The 13,506-nt window shown below is 38.7% G+C and overlaps 1 long non-coding RNA gene across 3 annotated transcripts in view; it reads right to left on the bottom strand.

The window, feature by feature from the left end:
• LOC134299500 (uncharacterized) overlaps positions 1-13,506 on the bottom strand; it is a 138,936-nt gene that overhangs the window by 40,644 nt on the left and 84,786 nt on the right. For all 3 annotated transcript variants that reach the window (XR_010006710.1, XR_010006709.1, XR_010006711.1), the window contains exon 2: positions 3,314-3,409. This is a non-coding gene — a long non-coding RNA (uncharacterized LOC134299500). The remainder of the gene's footprint in view (positions 1-3,313; positions 3,410-13,506) is intronic.

Below are 13,506 nucleotides of genomic sequence, written 5' to 3' on the forward strand. Positions count from 1 at the left end.
TAGAATTTTTCCTGTACTTATCACTATACTTTTCCTGCCTTGTACTTATCACTATGTAATCATCTATTTTTTACAGGACATGTTTAGCAAATTAGCATCCAAAACTTGGAATAGGTTCATTCTTTCAAAGGTTCGAAGTAACTAGAATCTTAATGAAGCTTATTTTCACACAACATCGCCAACAGAACATTTTCTTTTATGCTGCTCTGAAAGTAATTATATTATTAAGCTGCTTGAAAAGTGTTTGGATGAAAGATGGCTTGCAAAAAAAAAGTCATCCTATTAGACAAGGTTCACAGTTTATATCGCAATCTTCATTAATTAATGCACAAATATCTTGATAATTATTGCAATCCGTAATGTCTCATTCCTTATGGGCAGCCACATGTAATCCATGAAAAATGGCTTTTTGACAAAGTTGGTGATTATGAGACTATTTAACACACGTAAATAAAAACAATTGTCTCCTTTATAAATGCTTCACATTCATGGTAATCTTAAGGTTCTATCATTAGGAAATGCAAATTTCCCTCACCGAGGTGATTTATATATGTTTTTCACAGATATTTGAATAAAGCAATATCTGGATTTTCTGAAGCAATGTTTAAATACATGTTGACTCACCGTGAATGAGAGAGAGGGGGTGGGTGGGTTAGGAAGCTTTTTTAAAAAACAAAATTATAATTCAGTCAAGGGTCACATTTATTATATAAAGTTCTTACTTGCCAGATCTAAACTATGATCGCACCTTCTTTGTAGGTCTGGACAAAATGAAATATACCTGTTTTCTATTTCTAGATGAAGTTGTAGTAAAGGAGTGTCAGTGAACTGAACCTTTTAAATAGATGTTCAATAAATTAACATTTCATAATTTACCAATTATAATCACATTTTATGTGAAGAAAATACTAAGATAAAATATGACAAGATCAAGAGCCTGTAATTTGATAATTTAATTAAATGCTATGTCTGTGTGTAATCAAACCAAATGTCTGCACTTAAATATGTCACTTTTTCATCAGAATTGGTCATAAGGTTTACCATTAATTAATGAATTGATTGAACAATGAAAACATGCATCTGTGTCAAAGCTGTATAAGTAGATAAGTTTTGTTTACTTTTTAAAAATATGCATGAGCAATATTCATAGTGAGATAGGTTCAAGCACAGAAATAAAAAATAGAAATATCTAGTAGTATTTGAATGAATGGGGTGGGTGGCATCATTTTGCGATACAATCAGGCTTCCATTTTATTTTAAAATAATAATGAGATCATTTTGGGAAGGAGAAGGCCTATTGCATAGTCTGGCTATATCGAAAGAATGAATAGAAGAACAAAGTGTGGAGAGAAGGTGGGATGTCAGAGTGAAATTTGGAGACACCATACCCTACCCAAAGGTCTTGAACTGCTCCAAACAGACAGGTCCTGGTTTTTCATATTAATGCCCAAAATATTTGCATTTAAATGTAGCCATCACTTTTTAGTATAAATTTTACATATGTATGAAATTGGGACATGTGGTAGCTCCATTAATTAATCCTCTCAATTCTGAAACTAATAGATCCAGCAGGTTGTATGGCAACCATCTTTAAGTGGCCTTAAAAGGGTTAAAGTTAATGTGTAAGCAGACAGGACAGGCAAGCTGCATCAACTTAATTTCCCCTCTTTTAATGCGGGGAGTAATCTATATCTATATCTATATCTTCTATAGCCATAATAAAAGTGAAAACCCGTATGTGTGTATGTGGCACAGGTGTCCGCTCACACATACAGCCTCTGGCCTCCACAAACAGGCTACAGTTCCCATTGCTGAGAAGCCAGCAAGTCACTCTTTTCCACTGACATTGTGGTTACAGCGAGCTCCACGAACATGTAGCCCAAACCCTGCCAATGTCCTTCCCAAACACTATGGCCCACCACCCAAGGAATGCTTTCATTTGGGGACCATTTCATCCTAGATTTTGCATTGTCTTCCACCACAGTCAGGCATCCCAGGGTTCTCCATTGGTGTGAAATTTGCATGACCCCGCCTACTGTCCTTTCAAATCTGTCTGCAGAACAAACACAGCACAACTATACTTCCTGGAGGAGTTTGGGGGATTGACTCCACATGGTGGAAGTTGTAGTTCACCCTGCATCAAGTCAGAGCACTGTGACTTCTACTTGGGAATGTAGAGGAGTTGTAGTTCACCTACACCCATAATGCTATGAACCCAAACAATGATGGGTTTGGACCAAACTTGCCATACCTGATATGCCCAGATTTGAATACTGCTGGGTTTTGAGGGGAATTGGCCTGGATATTTGGGAGTAGTAGGTACTGGGATTTATAGTTCACCTGCAATGAATGAACACTCTTAACCCCTCCGATGATGGACCAGGACCAAACTTGGCACACAGAGCCCCCATAACCAAAAGAGCATATTGGACAATTTTGGGGAAAAGGGAGTTATAGATCACCTGCATCCAGAGAAACAGTGACCACCACCAACAATGGACCAGGACAAAACTTTGCACACAAAAGCCTCATGACCAACTGAACATACTGCAGGCGTTTGTGGGAATGGGTCTTGATTCTGGGAGTTGTAGTTCACGTTCATCCAAAGATCACTAAACCCAGCCAACGATGGATCTGAACCAAACTTGGCACACAGACTCAACATAGCCTGCTATGGATACTGACAAATGTTTTGGGACAATTGCCCCTGGAATCTGGGAGTTGTAGTAGTTCACCCCCATCCAGAGAGCACTGCAGCCAGGCGATGACCAGCCAACGACAGATCTGGACCACACTTGGTACACAGACTCAAAATGGCCAACTTTAAATACTGGCAGGGTTTGGGGAGGATTGACCCACGATTCTGGAAATTATAGTTCACCCACTCCAAACTGAGAATACCTAACAATCAAAGACAAACAATGCCTTTCTTAAATAACCCGGGCACCGCCGGGTCCCCAAGCAAGTACCCCATAAAGGAGAATCTCCACTGTTTTTCTGATTGCTATGTATTCAATATTTTAACAGGCTGAAATGAAAACCATGTTTAACCAAACCATGGTCCAAGAAGTGAAATCAATCCATGCAGCACCATCTGTGGAGCCTCCACTATTCTTCCATCCCTTCCTGGATCATGTCCTTCACTGGAAGGAAAGACAATATAATAACCTGTGCATCAAGATATTTCAGCTTCCTGCACAGACCCCCAGAATTCTTTAGATAGGCTGAAGGCTATGCCTTGCAATATTGGTTCCCTGACAGACCAAACAGAAGGGTTCAGAGTCAATATGATTGATGAATCTTGTCAACTTACCTGCTACACCATGAATTTTGGCTTATGTTACGTCTTTCCTTATTGCTGGTTGGTGCTTCCTCTGCTTCCACTGGCAATCTCTCCATCATTTTATTCCTGTAAAATGCAGGAAGGGGGAGGTGAAAGAAGCTATATAACACTGTAGGAAACTTGGTCAAGCATCATTCATTTCTCATGATGGCATAGGCAAATTGGTCAATTGTCATTCATATCAGTGTCTTTGTGCAGCCTTGGCTGTGAATGTTGTAAGACCCAGTATGGGCCTTCCTTTTTTATTAAAGGAACAGCAGTCTAAAATTTTCATGTAAACTGCAAGGGAGCAATGATAATTTCCCCACTTCTGGTCACATCTGCTTCCTGATTTAAGGTTTGGATTGTGTCTCAAATTGGATCGAAGAGGTACTAAGTTAGTGTGATGCAAACTGAACTTCTTTCTGTACCATTCATTGCAATATCTTAATCAATGCAATAATGGCCCTTGGAGTATGCCTATTAATGAATTAATACATTAAAACTCCTGGTTCTAACCCGAGTATGCCAAATCTCCTCTACAAAAAAAATGTTTACTTTAAATACTGAAGATGAAATGCAACCTATCTCTAGACCTCCAACAGTGTAATCCAATTGCTGTCTACTGAAAAGTAAGTAAATTCAATGGTAATTACTCATAGGAAATAGGATTGTAGCCCAGTCTTTCATCAAATCCAATGACCCTTATTTGATATTATATTTCATTTATCTCACTTAATTTAAAATAATTTTCTTATGATGAATAAAACATGGCAAGAGCATTAAAATATATATAACATTATCTATATCTATGCTTAACACTGATTTCCAGATTACTCAGTACTTTCCACTGAACATCCTCTTGTGAGATAAGGAACCTGTCATTATCACAGGTTTTCTATAGAAAAAGAGAATTATTTCTCTCTTTCCCAGAGGCTATAAGAGATTTAACAGTTTGCCAGATAAGGATCTCTTGCAACAACTGGCAAATTAGGCTATGAATAATTTAAAGTATTTAGAGGTGTTTCACTTCATTTGGGAAATAGTGTAGTATTTATTAATCATCTGTAGTAAAAGACATGAAAACTTCCTGTATGTGTTATGCAAATATATAAATATCCAATAAGCAAAGGGATGATCTCTCTTTCCTATGCACTTAATCCCCTACCCCTAAAAGCTGCTCCTTTGGTTTGCATAAAGTAGTAGTACAAGCACTCTCTGTTTAGAAGACAAAGCCATTATTGGACATGGACCTAGTCTGATCAGCATGGTGTAAATGAAAGGGTCGGGCCGGGCTGTGGCGCAGGCTGGTGAGCAGCCTGCTGAAATAAATCACGCTGACCATGAGGTCATGAGTTCGAGGCCAGCCCGTGGCAGGGTGAGCACCCGTTAATTAAAAAAATAAAAAATAGCCCCTGCTCATTGCTGACCTAGCAACTCGAAAGATAGTTGCATCTATCAAGTAGGAAATAAGGTACCACTTATAAAGTGGGGAGGCAAATTTAACTAATTTATGATGTTGGAATGAGGAAGTGCCGTCGCAGTGGATGATGAAGCAGCTGCTCCTCCCTGTGGGCAGAATAGAACATCCCCTTGGAGAAGGTTACCTGTCTGAATGTGTCTCCCGCTATGACGCATCACAGAATCTAAGATCTTCTGGGGAGGCCCTGCTCTCGGTCCCACCAGCCTCACAGGTGTGGCTGGCAGGGACGAGGGACAGGGCCTTCTCAGTGGTGGCCCCCCGCCTATGGAACGCCCTCCTAAACGAAATTAGACAGACTCCCTCCCTCCTGTCTTTCCGAAAGAGAACAAAAACGTGGTTATGGGACCAGGCATTTGAGCATGAGTAGCAGCAAAAATGAGATATGAATATATGACCTACTGACAGACCCCACCTGGACATGAAAAGCGCCTTAAATGTATATTTAAATGTATAATTATGTATATTTTTTAATGTATACTCTTAATTTTATTGTAATTTTTAATCTCGATGGATTTTTAAATCTGATATAAACTGGGTTTTTTTATGTGTATGTTTATATTGTAAGCCACCCTGAGTCCCCTGATGGGTGAGAAGGCCGGGGTAGAAGTGATGTAATAAATAATAAAATAAATAAAATTGCCTCTGCGTCTGTCTCTGTCTCAGTTCTATGTGCATACGGGCATTGAATGTTTGTCCTATATGTATATAATGTGATCCGCCCTGAGTCCCCTTCGGGGTGAGAAGGGCGGAATATAAATACTGTAAATAAATAAATAAATAAATAAGTGTGGGCAACACTGAGGAACCAAATTTCCAGTCCCCTACTCTCCCCTGGGCTTTATCCACCCATCTGGGCCATTAAGTATCTTTGTAGGTAAAGGTAAAGGTTTTCCCCTGACGTTAAGTTCAGTCGTGACCGACTTTGGGGGTTGGTGCTCATCTCCATTTCTAAGCCAAAGAGCCGGCGTTGTCCGTAGACACCTCCAAGGTCATGTGGCCGGCATGACTGCATGGAGCGCCGTTACCTTCCCACCGGAGCGGTACCTATTGATCTACTCACATTGACATGTTTTCAAACTGCTAGGTTGGCAGGAGCTGGGGCTAACAGCGGGCCCTCATTCCCCTTCCGGGATTTGAACCTGGGACCTTTCAGTCTGCAAGTTCAGCATTTTGTAGGCTGAATAATATATATTTTGTATACTCAACTTTATCCCATTCATTATATGTGTGTGTGTATACACACACACGTGTGTGCAAGATGTATATATATATATATATATATATATATATATATATATATATATATATGCGTGTGTGTGTGTGTGTGTGTGTGTGTATGTCTCTGTGTGTGTGTGTGTGTGTGTGTATATATATATATATATATACCTTGCATAACTATGAGTTGAAGTAGTTTTTTGCTGGTCTTAAAATTTAATCAGCCCTCCTAAAATACTTTCACAATATGGGTCTCATAGGAGAAGTAGCTAATGTTCAAAGATTGTGTTAAATAACCTACAATTACTAAACATCATAATTTATTTTTATTACATGCTGTGCTCTGGACAGTCATTAATACTTGAAAGATTTTTAATTAGCTATATTATGTATACATTTGGATGCTTAGGCAAAAAGAAGAAAACATTAAGAGTCAATAACAATAAGCAAATCACACGTGGCTAAAATATTAAGTAGAAAATCCAGCTATAATTTCTCAAAAACTGCATGTATTTAATCTAATAAGGTGATGTTCCAAACTGTTTTTTATGTTCCTATGTTTACACTGAGCAAGATTGAGTTTCTTGTAAATAACACAATTCTAGACAAAGGCTAGATTTTCTATCGACAAAATCTTAATCTCCTTTCCTTCAAAGAAGCTAAAACAAAACAAAGCAAACCCCTATTGTGATAGTGCATTCCCTTATGTAAGCATTATAGAGCTTATTGGACAAGTGCATAGTTCTTTTTTTCTATTTCTGTGGCCTGATATTGACAGTATTGTTCAATACCAAGGATACATCTTTTCTGGAGAGCTCACAAAGACATCAAGATATCAGCTTGTTTCTAGGTGGAGTCTCAAATGGATACTTTCCCTGTCAGAAACTGCCAATTTATAAGCAGTAGTATGGCTGCTATATAGTACAATTAAAATGGGTGTTTTAAACTAAATCCAAAGTGTTCTGTCATCCATTTTTGCAGAAGGGAAATGTCATTAGATCTTTTCTGTCTAACCTACTGCACTTTGCTACCCTCATGTTACTATACCATTACGGCAAACCAGATAGTTACATAACTCCCTAGATAGGTCCCCACACAGATGTGTATCAGCACTAGGTTTGGCTTCTTTTGCTTCTCTTTTCTCAGCTCAGAATATAGAACGCAGCTGTTTTGTCAGTGTATAAAGACTGCCTAGTTATTCTGTTTTCCATTAACAAAGGAACTGTAAGCTTTGCACATGATAGATACAATTCTCAAATTATAGTTTAAAATTGAGAATTTATTTATTTATTAATTTACCCGATTTATAACCCACTTTTCTCTATCCCGAAGGGGACTTAAGGCGGCTTACATGTAGCAATTATTCAATGCCATAATACACACAAAATTAAACTTAAAATAGATTGGATTAAAAATTAATACATATTAACATTTAAAACATTCAATATTAAAATATTATGTAGGAAAAAACCCAGAATGCAATTGTTTTTCCAGCTCCCAGGAAACATTGATGTTATTTCAGTGGGACCCTAAGACCATCAGAGTATCTGAAGAGTCCAATTTATGAGTGTGCTGTCCTCTTTTTTGTGTCTTACGACAACATGCAGATGGCATGACTTTAATTTCAAGTCTCCCTATTTCTTTACCCTGCCACTACTTGTTTTTCTAATGTTGTCCTATGCTCTGGTCAGCATGTGTGTCTGAAACAGATGGTGGGGAGGTGCAAAGGGAGTTCTCAAGTATCAGGATATATCAATAAAGATAATTCCCCTGAAGATAGCTCATTCCCCAAAATTGTGTTTTCTTTCCCCCTGTAATCCCCCAAACCTACCATGAAATTTCATTTTATTTTTGCAAGTCTTCAAACAGATTCAAAGACTACTCCTGTCTACAACCCAGACCCACCTTTCTCCTTTCCCCGTGGCCTTGTACAGTACAATGATGATAACTTCCTCCATGACTTTCAGAGCCCCGCTTGAAAGTGCTGAAGGAAGCCTTTATCATTGTGGATCAGTCATTAGAACTTAGCCATTGACCATCCTTATTTGATGTTAACTGAGTAAGGTTTGTTTCTGGCTATACTTCTATATGATCCTCATAGTTTCACCCACTACCTCTGCATTCAGGAAAAATATGAGTTGAGGGAGAAGAGAGATGACAATTTACTTGAGATCTGGGGAGAAATACTACTAAAACAAGAGTTTTAGACTAAATTGTTTATCATACTTCAGAATATTTATAGAAACTTGTATCAAAAACACTTTCCAGATCATGCGAGATTTGCTGGAAGAGAAGTGCTGTTAGAATATAAAAATCAAATGCATGAACAGGATATTGATGGCCCGTAAAGTACAGAAGACACACTTTTGGGGGTTAGAAAGTATACATGTGGTAAGTGTAAGGGTTTGCAGTCAGGGCCATAGCAAGAAAAAAAATCGGGAGGGGTTTTGAAAATTTCGGGGGGGGGGGTTGAACCCCCCCCCTCCCGACTACAGACCTGTCAATATCTGCTTGAGATAGTGCCTGGAGGGACTCTTAATTTTTTTGCATCTCATAGACTTAGCATGGCGATTTGGTTAACCAGTTAAAATGTATGAGTAAACCAGGGTTTTTTTTAACCTGAAAAAATGGGGGGGGGGGTTGAACCCCTAACCCCCCCCCCTCCCCCGCTACAGGCTTACTTGCAGTATATCTGAAATATGATAAAATGTGTGTTTCCTATATGAATTTTGATGAATTTTAATTCCTTGCACCAGTTTTTGGTTTGGACAATTACTTCCAAGAGGTGGCTATGATATCACAGACTAGTCAACTGGCATTTTAAGAACGTAGACTATCAGCTTTGTGGAATTTTAATTATTCCTTTGCTGTTTGACTCACAGTGGCTGTGGAATCAATTTGTCTGAAGCCTGAATAACAAAGTGAATCCATTTGTACTAGCAAAGAACAAAATAAATCCTGAATAATGAAGAAAATGGAACAACTGATTTGTGCTAGCTACAGATCAGATTGGATTACGCCAATGAAGTTACAAAACAGTCTCAAGATCTGAACATTAAAAATAAGTGTACGAAAAAACCCCCAGAAAATGTGTCTGTAATGAGATCATATAAGGAAACTGTCAAAATTATTTCATGCAGAAGAGAGGAGAGCTGAGCTTTGCTCACTGACAGCTCTAGGGTGCCACCTGGGGCAAGAATCTCACTAGCATTATCCAGCTACATTGCTGATGGGAAGGGTTTATGTGATATCCTTGAATTTTCATGGACAATTATCTCCCCTGGTGTCTCTTTGTTTTGTGCTTGTGTGTCTTTGTGTGCCTTCAAGTTTACTTACAGCAAACCTATGCATTTCATAATGGCAAGGAATATTCAGAAGTGGCTTTTGTATTTTCTTCCTCTGGAATATAACCTAGAGCGCATGGTATTGATTGACAGTTTCCTATCCAAGTACTAATCAAGTTGATCCTGCTTAGCTTCCAAGGGGAGAGAGTGGTTTAAGTCACAAGAATAAAGTTTCCTATACCTGCCCAGATCAACAAATGTCTTGAGGGAATAAGGAAGATGCCCCTGGGCTGTTATCCTCTCAGTACCCCTTTATTTCCTCATGCATATGCCACCAGAATGAAGCAAATGGCAGAATGAAGCAAGTAGGCTGTCAAGTCTTCATCATTATCATGATGCCTTCTGACCTTAAGTTCAGTTTTAATAAACATTGCAGACTGATGCCCTCTAGGATGTCTAGTTATCTACCAAATTGCAGACTGTGAGGTTACCAGCGAACCACTTTTCAAATTTCATTTTGAAATGTCTCTTGTTTTTATTGCAAGTTATTATTTTAGAGAACTTTTGGCTGCATTGTTTGTCAATGCATGTCAGACTAAGTCCCAGACAATTTAACAGTGCGTTAGTGGTGCTAAATAATGGAGAAATTTTTAAAAAAGTGGTTCTTAACATCTGTACACATATGGCCACATGTGTGCGCGCACGCACACACTCCCCTTCAGTCTCTTCACTTGAAAACAGGTGATATCTACCCAAAATATTTGAATGACTTCAAGCATAAAAATGGTGAGGAATCCTATCCCCCCCCCCCCCGAAAGAAAAGAGTAGGGGATGGGAGAGAGGAAGGGAGAATGAAAGATTGTTGTCAAGTGTTCTCTGTTTCTATCACCGCAGACTATTGTCTCCCTTTAAAAGCCATTGTAGTAAACTTGAGAAAATACTAGTGGGACTAATCATTAGCTAGAATCCTAGAGTCATTAGCTCCAATACAATCTCACCTATTATATTATAAACCCACTACCCAGATTAGATATTCTCAGTTTCACATTGAGAGACATAGATATATGTGTGCATGTATAATGGGGTCCAACTCCAAGGATGTATGTGTTAAAGAAAAACTCATACTGCTGATCACAAAATGCAGAAGAAAACTAGGTCAGCAGTTAAGCAATTAAGATTGGACCACACCCAGTGGGGTGTGGCTGTGTGTGTGTATTAGGATACACTTTAGCTTCTGCTCCTGCTTTTGCTTTTTGATTCTCTCTCTTTTAGTAGAAAAAGCAGAAGCCGCCATGCTCTTTGCATCTTGAAATTCTTATAAGGACTATGTAAGTTTATTACACTGGAAGATTTATGTTTGGATGCAACACTGCAAGTTTATGTTTGGACTCTGCTGTAAAGAGTAAAGTTGACTGTTCTTTCCTTCTGCAGCTGTGCAAAGTTATTGTGACTTCCTTGGACTAGACTGAATTCCGCTTGAAGTGCAGCAGCATGCCTCATCATAAACAAACTCTCTTAGATTGAGATCCAACATTGCCAAATATAGCAGACTGAATTCTGCTGTGATTCCTCACTAACAACCCCAGGACTACGTTTTGTTTTGATTGTCCCTCTGAACTGATAGTCTGTGACTGTTGGAGAATAGGGGATATTGGAGAAACATCTAGATAATGGTCCATATAGATCAATGGTTCTCAATCTGTTGGTCCCCAGGTGTTTACCAGCTGTTAGGATTTCTGGGAGTGAAGGCCAAAACATTTGTTGACACACAGGTTGAGAACCACTGCTCTAGATGATGGCATCTTCCATTGAGATCTGCTAAGTTCATGGTGGATCATGTAATTGGTGTGGGTTTTGCTGGGAGATATAGTCAAACACTTCTGGGTTCACTCTCCACCAGCCATAGAACTGCTATTGCAAATACAACAACAACAATGAGTCTTGGGACAGGTATGATGGTTGCAGAGGGTAGAGCATATGCCACTAAAAGAAGGCTGGCCAAAATCTCATACTTCGAAGCATTTCTCAAAGTGCCAGAAGCAATCAAGACAGCACCATCTCCTCCAGAGCTTATTTAACTCAACACATTCCATTCTAGACCCATTTCAGATTAGACTAAATCAAACCAATCCACTCTCGCATTGACTTCACCTGAAACATTTAGCATGCATGTTTGTTATTCTAAAGTGCTTCAAGTCAACTGTAATTTATAGTGATCCTATGTTAGGATTTTCTTGGCAAGATTTATTCAGACAATTTTCTAGTGCCTTCTTCTTAGGCTGAGAAATTATGACATGTCCAAGATTCTTCTAGTCAAACACTTATACCACTACACCATGCTGGGTCCTGTGTGTGTTTGTGTGCACATCTGCATTTGGGGTGCGGGTGATGGTGTGAGGTATTAGTAAGGACATTGATCCAGGGCATTGATCCCAGAAATAGCAGAAACCAGTGATGCTGCCAGCCAAAATTTGCAGGACAGTCAGCTATCTTTGAAGGACTATTTTGTAAGCCAGATGGTATGTTAATCAAAAATCGCAAGAATTTGATAAACTGTAATTTCCAAATTACAGCTGAAAGCACCCCCTGCCCTTCCCAATGGTTCATGAGATAATTCACAGGACAGGATTTTGGTATGAGAGATTGATTTCATCTTTGAACTGGCCCCTATAGCTATCTTCTGGAAAACTGTCAACCCATCCACTACTTCTGGCATTGCGGATTTAAAATTATTACTCTCAAGATTTCATTTGTCTGAGTTCTGTTCCATATTAATCAGCTTTGAATTGAATGCTTGCAGACCTGATCACCACTGGGACCACTTGGATGTTTTCTCTTTTTTCCTTTTCTTTCTTAAAAATATACATCAGTATCCATCCAGCAAAGATAGTTCTATTTTTTTTTTTTACAGATAAACTGACAGTGCTCACACTGCTTCAGTTTTCACTTTCCTCCTTATCAGTTTTGCTAACAATTAGCCTAATCATCTGTACAGCTGTTGATTTTCTCCCTTCTCAAAGAGGCTAACCACCCAGAGCAATAGATCGCGCTCACACAGTGACTGGAATCCTTTTCTATCATTATGCTGCATCCTTGCTTTCCTTCTTTAAACTGTCTGGGATAGAGATTGAATTCTGTATAGTTATGTTTTCAAGGTTCATATATGGCCTTTTAATAAATTTTAATGTTTAATATATATCTTCATAAATCTTTTAAAACAACTGCATACTTGACTAGTTTTAATCTGTATTGTTTTAAAATATGTGGTTAGACGCCTTTAGCCTCATTATTGGATGAAAGGCAGGATTTAAATAAATTTAAGTGCAAATCTGGTCCCTAATACACCAATTAATCTGCAAGCACATAGACAGCCCCTCTCAGCTTTTGTGACTTTTGTGGATCACAAAAAAAGAAAGCTGGTAAAAGATATCCAAAAAGTTGACATCTAAAAACGGCACTGATCCAAACCCCAAAGACTTTTGAGTTTTTGAAAATCATAGAATCAAAGAATAATAGAGTTGGAAGAGACCACATGGTCCATCAGGTCCAACTGTTTGCCATGCAAGAAAAGCACAATTAAAGCACCCCTGATAGATGGACATCCAGCCTCTGTTTGAAAGCCCCCAAGGAAGGAACCTCCACCACACTCCGAGGCTGGGAATTCTACTGACAGCTCTTACTGTCAGGAAATTCTTCCTTTCCTGTAATTTGAACCCATTGCTCTGAGTGCATCAATCTGTGTACCTTTCCTTTAGCATCCTAGGATGCTAAAAATGTTAAGTGTGGTGAGGTCCTTAGTCCCCAGGGCAGCAGAAAACAAGTCTGCTCCCTCTTTCTTGTGATATCCCTTGAAATATTTATAAATGGCTTAATCTTCTCTTCTGCAGGCTAAACAGACTCAGCTCTGTAGCAACTTTTTTTTAAAAAAAAAAAGCCTTTCTTGGACACCAATCAATCCTTGTGATATTTTAATGATAACAAAGGACCTTGCTTTGATTTTGAACTATCAGACTCATCACTGCAACAATCTTTGTAAGTTATGGAAGACCAGACTGAAAGAAGGGTAGAAAACAAACACATCGACAATACTCCAAGCTCAGCAAAAAAAAAAATTGATAATTCACTAAATCTTTTTGGGAAAAGGGAGACTGAAAAACTCAGATGCATCCACAATTTCCCCACAAGAATAGGCACATAAATCT

Source organism: Anolis carolinensis, chromosome 5 (assembly GCF_035594765.1).
Source record: "Anolis carolinensis isolate JA03-04 chromosome 5, rAnoCar3.1.pri, whole genome shotgun sequence".
Lineage (NCBI taxonomy): Eukaryota > Metazoa > Chordata > Lepidosauria > Squamata > Dactyloidae > Anolis > Anolis carolinensis.